Genomic DNA, 13,992 nt, shown 5'->3' on the forward strand with positions numbered 1-13,992 from the left:
TTTCTGTTAGCGACTGCATTTTTATTTTTATGATGAACAGAGACACTTGCGCTGCCGTTAGATATATCTCTGAGGCTGGTGTTATCACCTTGTTTGCCGCTGCCTAGTATTGGGGTGAGTGTCCAACCTGCTCTCACCTTTAATAGGTGGCTAATAGATATATATATATATATATATATATATATATGTTACTGGCGCTGGCATACAGAGAGGGGAGGGTGAGGATTATTATATTTATATGCACAGGATGCTATTTGCAAAATCTCTACCTGTTATCTGGTGAATAGTCGTTCCGTGATGTGGTGTGATCCCGTTGTTCCAGGAAGCGCTGTATAGATCTGATGGGACGCTTCTTGCTCTAACTCTCACCTAGCGTGCTGCCCGGCCGGAAGCTAGCGCACTAGGTGAGAGTTAGAGCAAGAAGCGTTCCATCAGATCTATACAGCACTTCCTGGAACAACGGGATCACACCACATCACAGAACGACTATTCACCAGATAACAGGTAGAGATCTTGCAATTAGCGTCCTGTGCATATAAATATAATAATCCTCACCCTCCCCTACCCTCTCTGTATGCCAGCGCCGGTATTATATATATATATATATATATATATATATATATAAATATATAGCATTTTTATTTTTATTTTGTTTACATTATTTTATTAGCATTTTTTATTTTTACTTATATTTTAATTTATTTTTAGTTAGTTGTTTTTAAGTTTCCTGCAATATAGAGTTACACAAAATGTTGACCATATATCGGTATAAGTTTTATCTGAGCTGTGGTTATGTAGCATCTGCAGCTTATAATAGTGTATCCTTCCTGTGCTACTAACTGTCATGGTCTTACCTCCTTGCTGTTCCCTTCGTTTGACATGTGCTGGCGGCCATCTTGGTTTCTGGGTTTTCTTGTAGCCTCCCACCCTGCGGCTCCTCCTTCCCACTGGGAGGAGCTGGGTGCCTAGCTCATATATATAGGAGGTCTGTGGCTTGAGTTCCTTGCTTGGTCCTCCTGTGTTCACATGCTTCCAAGACTGCTGCTGCTTCTGGTTCCTGATCCTGGCCTCGTCTGACTACCCCGTTGGTTCCTGATTCCGGCTTCGTCTGACTACCCCGTTGGTTCCTGATTCCGGCTTCGTCTGACTACCCCGTTGGTTCCTGTTCCTGGCTTCGTCTGACTACCCTTCTGGTTCCTGACCTCTGTCTCCGCAAGACCCTGCTTCGGTTTAGCCATCCGTTCGGACTTTGCTTACGGCTTGCTCTTCAATAAAACCTTCTTATTTTCCACTTATCTCTTGTTGTACGTCTGGTTCATGGTTCCTTGACATTAGGACCAAGCCATGAATTCTGACGGTACAGGGCCACCCTCGCTACCTACGCTGGTTGCCAGACTTGATCAGCAGGATCACCTGTTGGGTCGGTTCGCTGTGGCGTTGCAAACCCTGCTTGAACGCACGGCTCATTTAGCTTCCGTTGCCGATGGGTCGGTTGTCGCTCCTGGGCCCGCTCCTACTGCCGCTCCGGTTGTTGCGCCAGAGTCTACCCTAACACCTGTTGCTGCGCCTGTGGTGTTTCAGGGTATGACCGGTTCTGCCCCCCTTCCACAGCGCTTTGGGGGAGAGCCAACTCAGTGCCGAGGTTTCCTTAACCAGGTGGGCATTTACTTCGAGTTGCTGCCACATGCCTTTCCTACTGAGAGATCAAGGGTGGGCTTCTTGATCTCGCTGCTCTCGGACAAGGCCTTAGCCTGGGCCAGCCCTTTATGGGAGAACAACAATCCGGTGGTTGCCGAGTTTTCCGGTTTTGTTGCTTCTCTTCGGAAGGTATTCGATGTGCCGGCTCGTGCTGCCTCTGCTGCGAAGCTCCTTATGTCCATCAGACAGGGTTCACGATCCGTAGCTGAATACGCCATTGAGTTTCGTACCCTGGCAGCAGAGGTGGGCTGGAATAATGAGGCTCTGGTCGCTGCTTTCTCTCATGGTCTCTCGGATGCCTTGAAGGATGAGGTTGCAGCTAAGGACCTACCAGTGGAGCTCGAGTCTCTTATTTCTTTCCTGATTTTGATTGACACCAGACTCAGGGAGAGACCTTCCTTTAAGGAGAGCCTGCGGAGGTCTCCTAACAGATTGGCGCCTACGTTTGCTGTCCCACCCGTGCCTCCCTCTCCTCCCACGCCTCCTGGGGATGACTTGTCTGGGGGTGAACCCATGCAGCGGGGGTTTGCTCGCCTGTCTGAGGGGGAGAGGGTACTCCGGAGACGCGAGGGCCGATGCATGTACTGTGGTCTCGGTGGGCATTTTCGGTTGGCATGTCCGAACCGTCCGGGAGAACGCTCGCACCTGAGGTCCTGTCGGGGGCAGATCTTGGGTGGAGTCTCCTCGTCCCCGGTTTCCCGTGTTGACAAACCACTGATCACGGTTGTCCTCTCCTGGGTCGGGGGCTCGGTGACGACCCAGGCGTTGGTGGACTCTGGTGCTGGTGGTTTGTTCATTGATAGAGGGTTCGTTGCCGCCAATTCCATTCCTCTGCAGCCTCGAGGTTCCCCACTGGCTCTTGAGGCGATAGACGGCAGACCCCTTCTGCCGCCACACGTGACTCATGAGACCCTTCCAGTGGGGATAGCCATTGGTGCCGTTCACAGAGAGTCGGTCTGTCTCCAGGTTATTTCGTCTCCACACTACTCGGTGGTCTTGGGGTACCCCTGGCTCCAGAAGCATAATCCGACTTTCGATTGGAGATCGGTCGAGATCCTCTCGTGGTCACCGCAGTGTGGGGCTAGTTGCATCCATGGGCCTGTCAAGTTGCTGTGTACTTCCTCGGACTCTCTGTTGCCTCCTGAATACGAAGAGTACCGGGATGTATTCGATAAGGTGCGCGCGGTTGCCCTACCTCCGCACCGCCCATACGATTGTGCCATAGAGTTACAATCCGGTGCCGTTCCTCCTCGTGGCAAAGTCTATCCACTGTCGGTAGCGGAGAATGAGGCCATGGAGGAGTACGTGAGGGAGGCGCTTTCACGCGGACACATTCGCAAATCCTCGTCCCCGGCAGGGGCTGGATTTTTCTTTGTGAAAAAGAAGGGCGGCGAGTTGAGGCCTTGCATCGATTACAGGGGTCTCAATCGCATCACGATCAAGAACGCTTACCCGATACCCTTGATTTCCGAGCTGTTCGATCGCCTCAAAGGGGCCACGGTCTTTACCAAACTCGACCTGAGGGCGGCATATAACCTGGTAAGGATCAAGGCGGGCGATGAGTGGAAGACCGCGTTTAACACCAGGACCGGTCATTATGAATCCTTGGTTATGCCCTTTGGGTTGTGCAATGCGCCCGCAGTCTTCCAGGAATTCATCAACGATGTTTTCCGTGACCTGTTGCAGCAGTGCGTGGTGGTCTATTTGGATGACATCTTGGTATATTCTGCATCCATGGAGGCCCACATTCTGGATGTCAGACGAGTGTTGCAACGCTTACGAGAGAACAAGCTGTTCGGTAAGCTTGAGAAATGCGAATTTCACCGATCCCAGGTAACCTTCTTAGGTTACATCATTTCCGCTGAGGGGTTCTCCATGGATCCTGAGAAGGTTTCGGCTGTCTTACAGTGGCCCCAGCCCAGTGGGCTTCGTGCCCTGCAGCGCTTTTTGGGCTTCGCCAATTATTATCGGAAGTTCATCAGGGACTTTTCCATGCTAGCCAAGCCTCTCACGGATCTGACCAGGAAGGGCAGTAATCCTCAGGTCTGGCCGCTCGAGGCCATCCGAGCTTTTGAGGCTCTAAAGTCCGCCTTTGTGTCGGCTCCGATTCTGTCGCATCCCAACCCTGGGTTGCCTTTTGTCCTCGAGGTGGACGCGTCTGAGACGGGAGTAGGCGCCCTCCTGTCTCAGCGTAGAACACCAGAGGGTCCTCTGCTTCCTTGTGGGTTTTACTCCCGGAAACTGTCTTCCGCGGAGTGCAACTATCAGATTGGTGACAGGGAGTTATTGGCCATCGTGCAGGCCCTTAAAGAATGGAGGCACTTGCTCGAGGGCTCGGTGGTTCCGGTTCTCATCCTGACGGACCACAAGAATCTGACCTACCTCTCTGAGGCCAAGAGATTGACACCACGTCAGGCCAGATGGGCTCTGTTCTTGTCACGTTTTAATTACGTGGTCTCCTACCTACCCGGCTCCAAGAACATCAGAGCGGATGCCTTATCACGGCAGTACTCCGAGCTGTCCGGGGAGGAGTCGATTCCGACTACGGTCATACCCCCGAATCAGATCCTGGCCGCTATTCGCACCAGCCTGACTTCTCCTCTGGGTGTGCAGATTTTGGCGGCTCAATCTGGTGCTCCCTCTGGGAGACCCAACGGCAGATGTTTTGTGCCTGAGGAGTTGCGCACTCGGTTGTTGCGAACCTACCATAACTCCAAGGCCGCGGGGCACCCTGGAAAGAATCAGCTGTCCTGGGCGGTTTCACGTCTGTTCTGGTGGCCTTCTCTACGTTCCGACATCGCCGCATATGTAGCGGCATGCTCCGTTTGTGCCCAGAGTAAGTCCCCTCGGCACCTTCCGTTGGGCCTTTTGCAACCCATAGCCACCGGGGAGCGTCCATGGTCACACCTGGGGATGGATTTCATTGTGGACCTCCCTGCATCCCGAGGCCATACGGTCATTCTCATGATTGTGGATCGGTTTTCCAAAATGTGCCACTGTGTTCCTCTCAAGAAGTTACCCTCTGCACAAGAGTTGGCCTCGATTTTTGCCAGGGAGGTCTTCCGGTTGCACGGTTTGCCCAAGGAGATTGTGTCGGATCGGGGGAGTCAGTTTGTGTCCAGGTTCTGGCGCGCCTTTTGCTCCCAGTTGGGGATTCATCTCTCTTTCTCCTCGGCCTACCACCCTCAGTCCAATGGGGCCGCAGAACGATCCAATCAGGCCTTGGAGCAATTCCTTCGTTGCTATGTCTCCGATCACCAAGACAATTGGGTTGACCTCCTGCCTTGGGCTGAGTTTGCCAGGAACACGGCGGTGAACTCTTCCTCTGGGACGTCTCCCTTCATGGCCAATTATGGGTTCCAACCTGCCGTGTTACCGGAGGTATTCTCTCCTCAGGATATTCCGGCTGTGGAGGATCACCTTTCCGTCCTACGTGCTTCTTGGGTACAGATCCAGAGGTCCCTTGAGGTCTCTGCGCAGCGCCAGAAACTCCAGGCTGATCGCAGACGAGCGCCCGCTCCTTCCTACCAGGTCGGAGACCGCGTATGGTTGTCCACCCGCAACCTCAACCTTCGAGTGCCCACTCCCAAGCTGGCGCCTCGCTTTGTTGGTCCCTTCCGAGTGCTTCGCAGGGTAAACCCGGTAGCCTATGCCCTTGCGCTTCCTCCTGGCATGCGGATCTCCAACGTGTTTCATGTCTCCCTGTTGAAGCCACTGGTGTGTAATCGTTTCACTTCCTCGATTCCTCGGCCTCGTCCGGTCCAAGTGGGCAATCGTGAGGAGTATGAGGTGAGCAATATCCTGGACTCACGCCTGGTCCGCGGCCGGGTGCAGTTTTTGGTCCATTGGCGTGGTTATGGTCCAGAGGAGCGTTCCTGGGTTCCCTCCGCAGATGTCCATGCTCCTGTCTTGCTCCGAGCCTTCCACGCACGCTTCCCTCAGAAACCGTTCCTTACTCCGCGGAGGAGGGGCCCTTGAGGGGGAGGTACTGTCATGGTCTTACCTCCTTGCTGTTCCCTTCGTTTGACATGTGCTGGCGGCCATCTTGGTTTCTGGGTTTTCTTGTAGCCTCCCACCCTGCGGCTCCTCCTTCCCACTGGGAGGAGCTGGGTGCCTAGCTCATATATATAGGAGGTCTGTGGCTTCAGTTCCTTGCTTGGTCCTCCTGTGTTCACATGCTTCCAAGACTGCTGCTGCTTCTGGTTCCTGATCCTGGCCTCGTCTGACTACCCCGTTGGTTCCTGATTCCGGCTTCGTCTGACTACCCCGTTGGTTCCTGATTCCGGCTTCGTCTGACTACCCCGTTGGTTCCTGTTCCTGGCTTCGTCTGACTACCCTTCTGGTTCCTGACCTCTGTCTCCGCAAGACCCTGCTTCGGTTTAGCCATCCGTTCGGACTTTGCTTACGGCTTGCTCTTCAATAAAACCTTCTTATTTTCCACTTATCTCTTGTTGTACGTCTGGTTCATGGTTCCTTGACACTAACAAATATGTAAGAAACTGGACAGCGGACAAGTGCACCTGAGCAGCGTGAGAACGGGCTTTTATGTGATAGACTGAAAGGTTCCAAATTCATGTTTTCATGGTACATAGATGACTGGAATAAAGAAATACTTATGAGCATAGAACAGTTTAAAATTAATTTTAAGCCACAAAACATCAGGGACATATCTGACACTATCTGTGACTATTTATCAATGGCCCACTGGGTAACGGCACACAAGTCAGGAGATGTGCTCCATTTATTGGGGAGTGGGGCTTGGAGAGCATTACTTTTTCATTTTATGAAAGCTACAGGGGCTTCCATAATGTAAAGAGGCACTCAGAGTTAGCATTATTGTAAGGGTGAAGCACTATTGTGAGTGGGCACAATGGAGGCAACGCAATTGTAAGGGGGACATAAAGTGGGAAGAGCAGCACTACCGTGAGGGGGCACTGGGGGGCATTTTACTGTGTGTGGGAACACCAAAGAGGCATAACTACTGTGTTGGTGCACTAAGGAGGTATAACTATTGTGTGGGGCACTAAAGGGGCATTCTAGGGGGGTGTGGCCTGCCGTACCACGGAGTGAGTCGCATTGCATATCGCTCCTGCCATCACCCTGACTTGTACCACTGCCTACAGTCCTCTGGTAGACGGTGAGAACCCTGAACAACGCCTGGGTAGAAGAAAAGTTAGTCCCCTGCCTTGCTGCTAGAAGAATAAAAATGCCGAAATGGGGGAAGAGCAGCGCCTGTCTGGACAAAGTGGAAAACAGCCAAAATGGTGCCGGAGTGGAGGGGGAGGAGAGCCAGCACCAGGTGGTGAGCCGGAGCACAGCAGCACGCCTCAGCAGATTTGCTATAGTATCGGAGGGGTCAGGGACTGGTCTCAATGTAAAGAGAGAACATGTCCTCCTCAGATCAAGAGAATCGCTCCTCAGATGAAGAGGGAGATGGGAATAATGGACGCCAGGTCCCAGTGTTAAAGGGAAATACACATGGGGCAGAAAACCCTCAGAACCCAAATGTGCAAGAACCCACCCTTATAGAGATTATGGGGGCAGTGGTTAGCTTTAACAAAACCCTAAAATCCCTCAATCTTCAAGTAGGCAGCCTGCAGGAAGATGTATCTCTGATAAGGCATTATATGTAAAAAATTTCGGAAAAAGCTTCTGAACTGGAAAAAAGGATGTCAGAGTTGGAGGATGAGGTTAGGCCTCTCAAGATGGCAGCTAAGTCAACGACAAGAGATATGGCAGCCTTATTTGCTAAGGCTGATGATTTAGAAAATAGCTCACACCGTAATAATCAAAATAGGGGGAGGTTCCCGAAAAAACTGAAGGGGTAAACACTACAGAATATATATAAAAGTGGTTACATCAGAAATTTCAGGCTAAAGGACTGTCCTCACTATATGCTGTAGAAAGAGCTCATTCGGTGCCCATAAGACTATTGCCACCGGGTAGACCACCGAGACCTATCCTTGCTAAAATACTGCACTTTAAAAGACAGAAACCATATTGAGGCAGGTACGTGATAATGTAGATCTGGTCAGAAAATGGAGCAAGAATTTCCATCTTCCCGGATTACTCCACAGAGGTCCAGAAGAGACGGACACGGTTTCTGGATGTCAAGAGGAGACTTAGAAACCTACAGATCCAATACTCCATGTTGTTTCCAGCTAAACTAAGAGTGGTGGCTATGGGCTCTACCAAGTTCTTTGAGGATCCAGAAGAGGCGACACAATGGCTTGACTGTCACGAAAATCAGCTGAAAGAAGAGAACAAGTTCACCTGAGAAGACGATATTCGGGAGGAAGCATCTTTGCTGTTCTGCGTGAAGTCCTGAAGAGCACGCATGTTTCTTTATTTTTCCCCCTTCTTTATCACTCTCTTCCTCCTTGTTTCTATTTTATAAAGTGCAGGAGGATGTCTCACCACCAGAGGACTACACGGTCTATATATTCCCAGTTCTTCTGATGAAGGAGCGTGAGTTGCGCACAGGAAGTGCGGTTCACAAGTTTTAGTTCTCTACTTTTGTTTAGTATGCGGTTGAGAACTGCAGAGTTAAGTATGCTATATAACAAGGTGGGCAAGTTTGTTTGGAAGTGCCTAAGATATACAATGATCAGGAGATATGTCTTTAAATATACACTCGCCTAAAGGATTATTAGGAACACCTGTTCTATTTCTCATTAATGCGATTATCTAGTCAACCAATCACATGGCATTTGCTTCAATGCATGTAGGGTTGTGGTCCTGGTCAAGACAATCTCCTGAACTCCAAACTTAATGTCAGAATGGGAAACAAAGGTGATTTAAGCAATTTAGAGCGTGGCATGGTTGTTGGTGCCAGACGGGCCGGTCTGAGTATTTCACAATCTGCTCAGTAACTGGGATTTTCACGCACAACCATTTCTAGGGTTTACAAAGAATGTTGTGAAAAGGGAAAAACATCCAGTATGCAGCAGTCCTGTGCCTTGTTGATGCTAGAGGTCAGAGGAGAATGGGCCGACTGATTCAAGCTGATAGAAGAGCAACGTTGACTGAAATAACCACTCGTTACAACAGAGGTATGCAGCAAAGCATTTGTGAAGCCACAACACGCACAACCTTGAGGCGGATGGGCTACAACAGCAGAAGACCCCACCAGGTACTCACTCCGGGATGGTAATGGGGAAAAAATTTCACTTAGTGCTAGTGAATCGGCTGTCCTTAAAGGGGGGGGGGGTCATGTCTATGTTTTGTATGGGGAATATGACACATATGACTAGGATACTCAGCTGGAATGTGAGGGGAATGGCTGATACCAAGAAGCGACATAGTATTTTCATCTATCTATTACGCTTTCAGCCAACTATCTGTTGCTTACAGATGCATCTAACTAACAATACACTACAATGGCTAAAGAAGTCATGGGTGGGATATGCATCTCATGCGGTTCTCTCCTCACAATACCAGGGGAGTAAATATATTAGTACATAAGAATATTATATTTAAATGTATTAAAGAGTAGACGAGGAGGGGAGATTTATATGTGTGCTATGCAACATCGAGGGTATTCAAATGATATTGGTGACAGTATATATTTCCCTGCTGTTTGCATTGACCCCTTTGAGATTCATACTTGACTTTGTGGCACAATATCCGGGAACTCCGTGGATGCTTATTGGAGATTTTAACTGTACACAAGATGACCAGTTGGATAGATGTAGGATGGAGGGGCTTGGGAGATCTCCAGGTAGTTCTGCGCTATGTAATATTATGAAAGAGGTAGGTCTGATTGATATATGGAGGATGAGACACCCAGCAGAGCGCAGATACTCCTGTACTTCTTCCACATACAGTACCTTATCCCGTATAGAACTAGCATTGGTGAATGATGCTATGTTTCAGTTTATCCATTCCTCTGACTACCAGTCTAGAGCGTTGTCGGATCATTCCATAATAAAGGTGGAGCTAAAGATTGGGGGGACCAGATCGGGGATGAAATTATGGAAGTGTAACGCACTTTGGCTACAAATTCTGGTTGATCTCTCAAACATGACTGAATCCATTAAAGAATACTTTCATTTTATTTAATACAGGTACGGCATCCCCACATGCTATCTGGGATGCTATGAAAGCATATCTGAGGGGGTTATTGATGAAGTCTATCAGCGCACATAAAACCAGGTCCAAGAAAGCGGACGTCAGGGCTCACAAAGCGGTAGTGGAGGCGGAGGAGGCCTATGGGGTTACACCCTTCCAGTCCAATAGCAGGGTAATGAGAGAGGCACAGAAACAACTGTGGTGTCATCTATTACAGGTCGCAGACAGGAAACGTATATTTTATAAGCAACGATTGTTTGCTGAAGGTGAAAAAGTAGGATATATGTCATCTGTTATTTCTAGGGCCCAGCAAGGGTCATCATGTATAACTGAATTGATGGACACCCAGGTGAGATCATGTACAGATACATGGGATATTCTAGGGGTGCTTGAGAGATTTTATTTCTTTCTTTATACCTCTAGAGCCTCTAACTCGGAAGAGGAGTTTTTAAAGTTTCTTGGGGAGGCAGACTTACCTACACTGTCAGTAGAGGAGAGGGAACAATTAGAAGAGCCAATTAATCTGGAGGAATTGGAGAAGGCCCTAAAAGATATGTCTAATGACAAAGCCCCGGGATCGGATCCCAGTGGAAGTATATAAGAATTTTCAGGAAGTTCTGTTGCCAGAATTGTTAAAGGTTTTCAACTACTCATTAGAGGTGGGTTATAGTAGTGATTCCAAAGCAAGGAAAGGATCCGAGATATCCCTTCTAACGGCAGATGTCAAAATACTGGCAAAGGTCTTGGCAAAACATCTGTCCAAGGTGATTCTTAATATAATTCATCCAGATCAGACAGGCTTTATGCCCCAGAAATCTACGGCTATTAATATCCGTAGAGTACATACCAGTATACAGGTCTCGGCGGACAACTGAGGAGATAGGGCTGTTCTGTCTCTTGACGCTGCTAAGGCTTTTGACAGTGTGGAGTGCGGGTATCTTTGGGGTACGTTGAGATGTATGGGATTTGGACAGCGGCTTATTAAATGGGTACAGGTACTATACTCTAATCCAGGAATGTCCAAACTGCAGCCCTCCAGCTGTTGAAAAACTACATCTCCCAGCATGCCCTAATAGCTGTAAGTTGTAGTTTTTCAACAGCTGGAGGGCCGCACTTTAGACATGCCTGCTCTAATCCAAAGGCTCCGATTAGGGCTAATGCAGGAGTGTCTAATTACATTCAGCTGGCTAGGGGAACTAGACAAGGCTGCCCGTTATCGCCCCTACTTTTTGGGTATAGTTATTGAGCCGTTGGCTGCAGAAGTGAGAAAGTCTACAGAAATTAAGGGGATTCAGTATGGACAGTTACATAATAAAATTGCGTTATACGCTGATGATACTCTCTTATTCTTGGGGGATACGTCAACCTCCCTATCGACCACCATGCGGTTTGGTAGATTGTCAGGACTTACTATTAATTGGAAAAAATCTGCGCTGATGCCTATTGATGGTCAGGAAGTGTCTGCCACGGCCATTGCTAATAATATTGAATGCGTGGGAAATATAAAATATTTAGAAATCCACATCTCACCCAGGAATATGGACTTTGAAGAGCTAAACCTGCCTCAGCTGTTGGTGAGATCTAGAAAGAAGGTTAAAGCATGGTGCAAATTGTGTCTCTCAGTGGTGGGCATAGTCAACCTCCTCAAGATGATAATGATACCGCAATTGTTATATATACTCCACAATGCCCTGGTCTGGTTACCTTTAGATAGATTTAATAAAATCAATGCGATATTTAGAGATCTAATATGGCGAGGAGGTCAACCTAGGATTAAATTAGAGACATTGCAATATGCTAAAATGGCGGGGGGATTGGCGGTACCAAACCCTTGGGTTATTACCTAGAAGTGCAGTGTCAGCATCTTAAGGGGTGGATGGATTATACGCTAAAAAATACGACTAATCAGATCTTACGGCAAAAAATAGGTAGAAGTGATTTAATATGGATTTTGGAGGGTGCGGAAATGTATATTTTGGAGGAAAAGTTGTCTTTAATAGAACTTATGAAGAAAGTGTGGGATAAGGTCAAGCGGCTGAGAGGGGTTAAAGGTATTAGTGAAATATCCCCCATATTGAACATTCCCCTACTCCCTGAGTTCCTTTCCCTGTTAGGTCGTCAGGAATGGAAGAATAAAGGGGTCCTTAGAATAGGAGATCTTTTAGACAATGGAATGTTTAGGACCTTCACGAACATACAGGAGAGATTCCGGATTCCTCGCAGAAGTTTTTATCAATATCTCCAATTGCGCCACGCGCATGATACCGCACCACATAAAAAAATAAAAAAAAAGGTACTAACATTGTTAAACTAGAAACAGCCCAAAAATGTATTCTTACAGGGGGTGAAAAGAGAGGTCTGATATCTATGCTGTACACTTTATTACTGGATAAGTTCCTGGACTCTCATCCGTTGACTAGAATGAAAAAATGTGAGAGAGATCTGGGGGAGATATCACAAGACCCAGGGGCGGACATACCACATGTGCAGCCGGTTCGGTTGCACAGGGGCCCAGAGCAGGAGGGGGCCCCTTCTTACCTTCCCCAGTCCTCTCATAAGTTGCAGGCCTAGTGCCTATAGTCTATCAGAGACTGGTGCAGGCGGCGCAATTACATCATCGCGCTGTTTGGACCGTACAGCGCGGGACACAGGCCGGAAGAGGGCTGCATCGCATTGCTGAAAGCAGCAAGGAGGTAAGTAAAAAGTATATATGTTTATTAATTTTTTATTTACACTTTGCTAGGGGCCCTATCTGGCATGGGGGCATCTACTGGGGCTCTATATTATGTACTGGCACACATGGGGGGCACTATGGAGGAGGAGCACTATGGGGGCCCTATCTTAAATACTGACACACATAGGGGGCACCATGGAGGGGGGAGTACCATTAGGGCCCTATTTTATATACTGGCACACGTGGGGGGCACTATGGAGGGGGAGGAGCACTATGGGGGGCCCTATCTTAGTTACTGGGAACTATGGAGGAGAAGGAGCACTATGGAGAGCCCTATCTTATATACTGGCACACATGGGGGGCACTATGGAGGGGGAGGAGCACTATGGGGACCATATCTCATATACTGGCACACATGGGGCCACTATGGAGAATGGGGGAAAGGAGCACTATATAGGGGCATTATACTGGCACACATTATGGGGGCATTTTATACTGGCACATTGTCAGTCACCATAGGGACAAGGGGAGGTGCACTTTTGGTGCACGATATACAAGTATTTTATACTGGCACAAATTATAGGGCACTATGGGGACTTTGGCTCAACTAGGGGCACTAAGAGTTTTTTAGGCACGCAGTAGGGCACACATTATGAGGGTACTATGAGGATATTGTCTCAACAGGGGGCACTAAGAGGAGGTATTTTTTATACTGCCACACAACAGGGCACTTTTATGTACTGGCGCACATTATAGGGGGGGCATTTTTCTACTGTTACACAAAGAGTTATAAATAGAATTATTACTACCGGGGGCATTATGGTGGGCTTTAGTACAGTTGAGGGAATATGAGGAACTTGAATACTAGTATGAGCACTATAGAAGCATTATTACTGTAGGAGCACTATTACTATTACGTGTTGTCTGGTAGATAATTATTAAAGGTTTGAAGTTCTCTCCGACCAGGGCCCTCGATAAATTTTCCACATATGTTGGTATTGAAAAGTTTATACGTAGGCTCTGCTTGAAGAAGTACTTTCTTAAAAATCCAGCAACTGGTATGACCCCGGATGTTCCGTGTGTCGGGAGATATTCCCATACTGATCTAAAAGTTAGATCCAAAAAATACCCCAGGCAGGAAATGAGTGGGGAAATGATTACGTTTAAGACAAACATAGAAAAAGAACTAAGAGCATTGAAGGGTCGCACCCGGAATCCTAACTTAACAAGAATGGAACGAGATGCGATTCAAGAACTACAGGATACCAAAGAGATCACTATTAGACCTGCCGATAAGGGCGGAGCGGTAGTTATTTTAGATACAGAAGCATACAGAGGTGAATGTTTAAGACAGTTGGAAGATAGGACCACATATCAGAAATTGAAAGGAAATTCTACAGAGGAATTTTTTAGGGAGCTGAAGAGTTTTTGTGATAAGGGAGTAACGGCGGGATTCTTGCAGGATCATGAGGCTAGATATATTATGGATACACAAAAAAGGATTCCCGTCTTCTATTGTCTTCCAAAGATCCATAAAGATCTGAAATGTC

This window comes from Bufo gargarizans, chromosome 2, assembly GCF_014858855.1.
Source record: "Bufo gargarizans isolate SCDJY-AF-19 chromosome 2, ASM1485885v1, whole genome shotgun sequence".
NCBI lineage: Eukaryota > Metazoa > Chordata > Amphibia > Anura > Bufonidae > Bufo > Bufo gargarizans.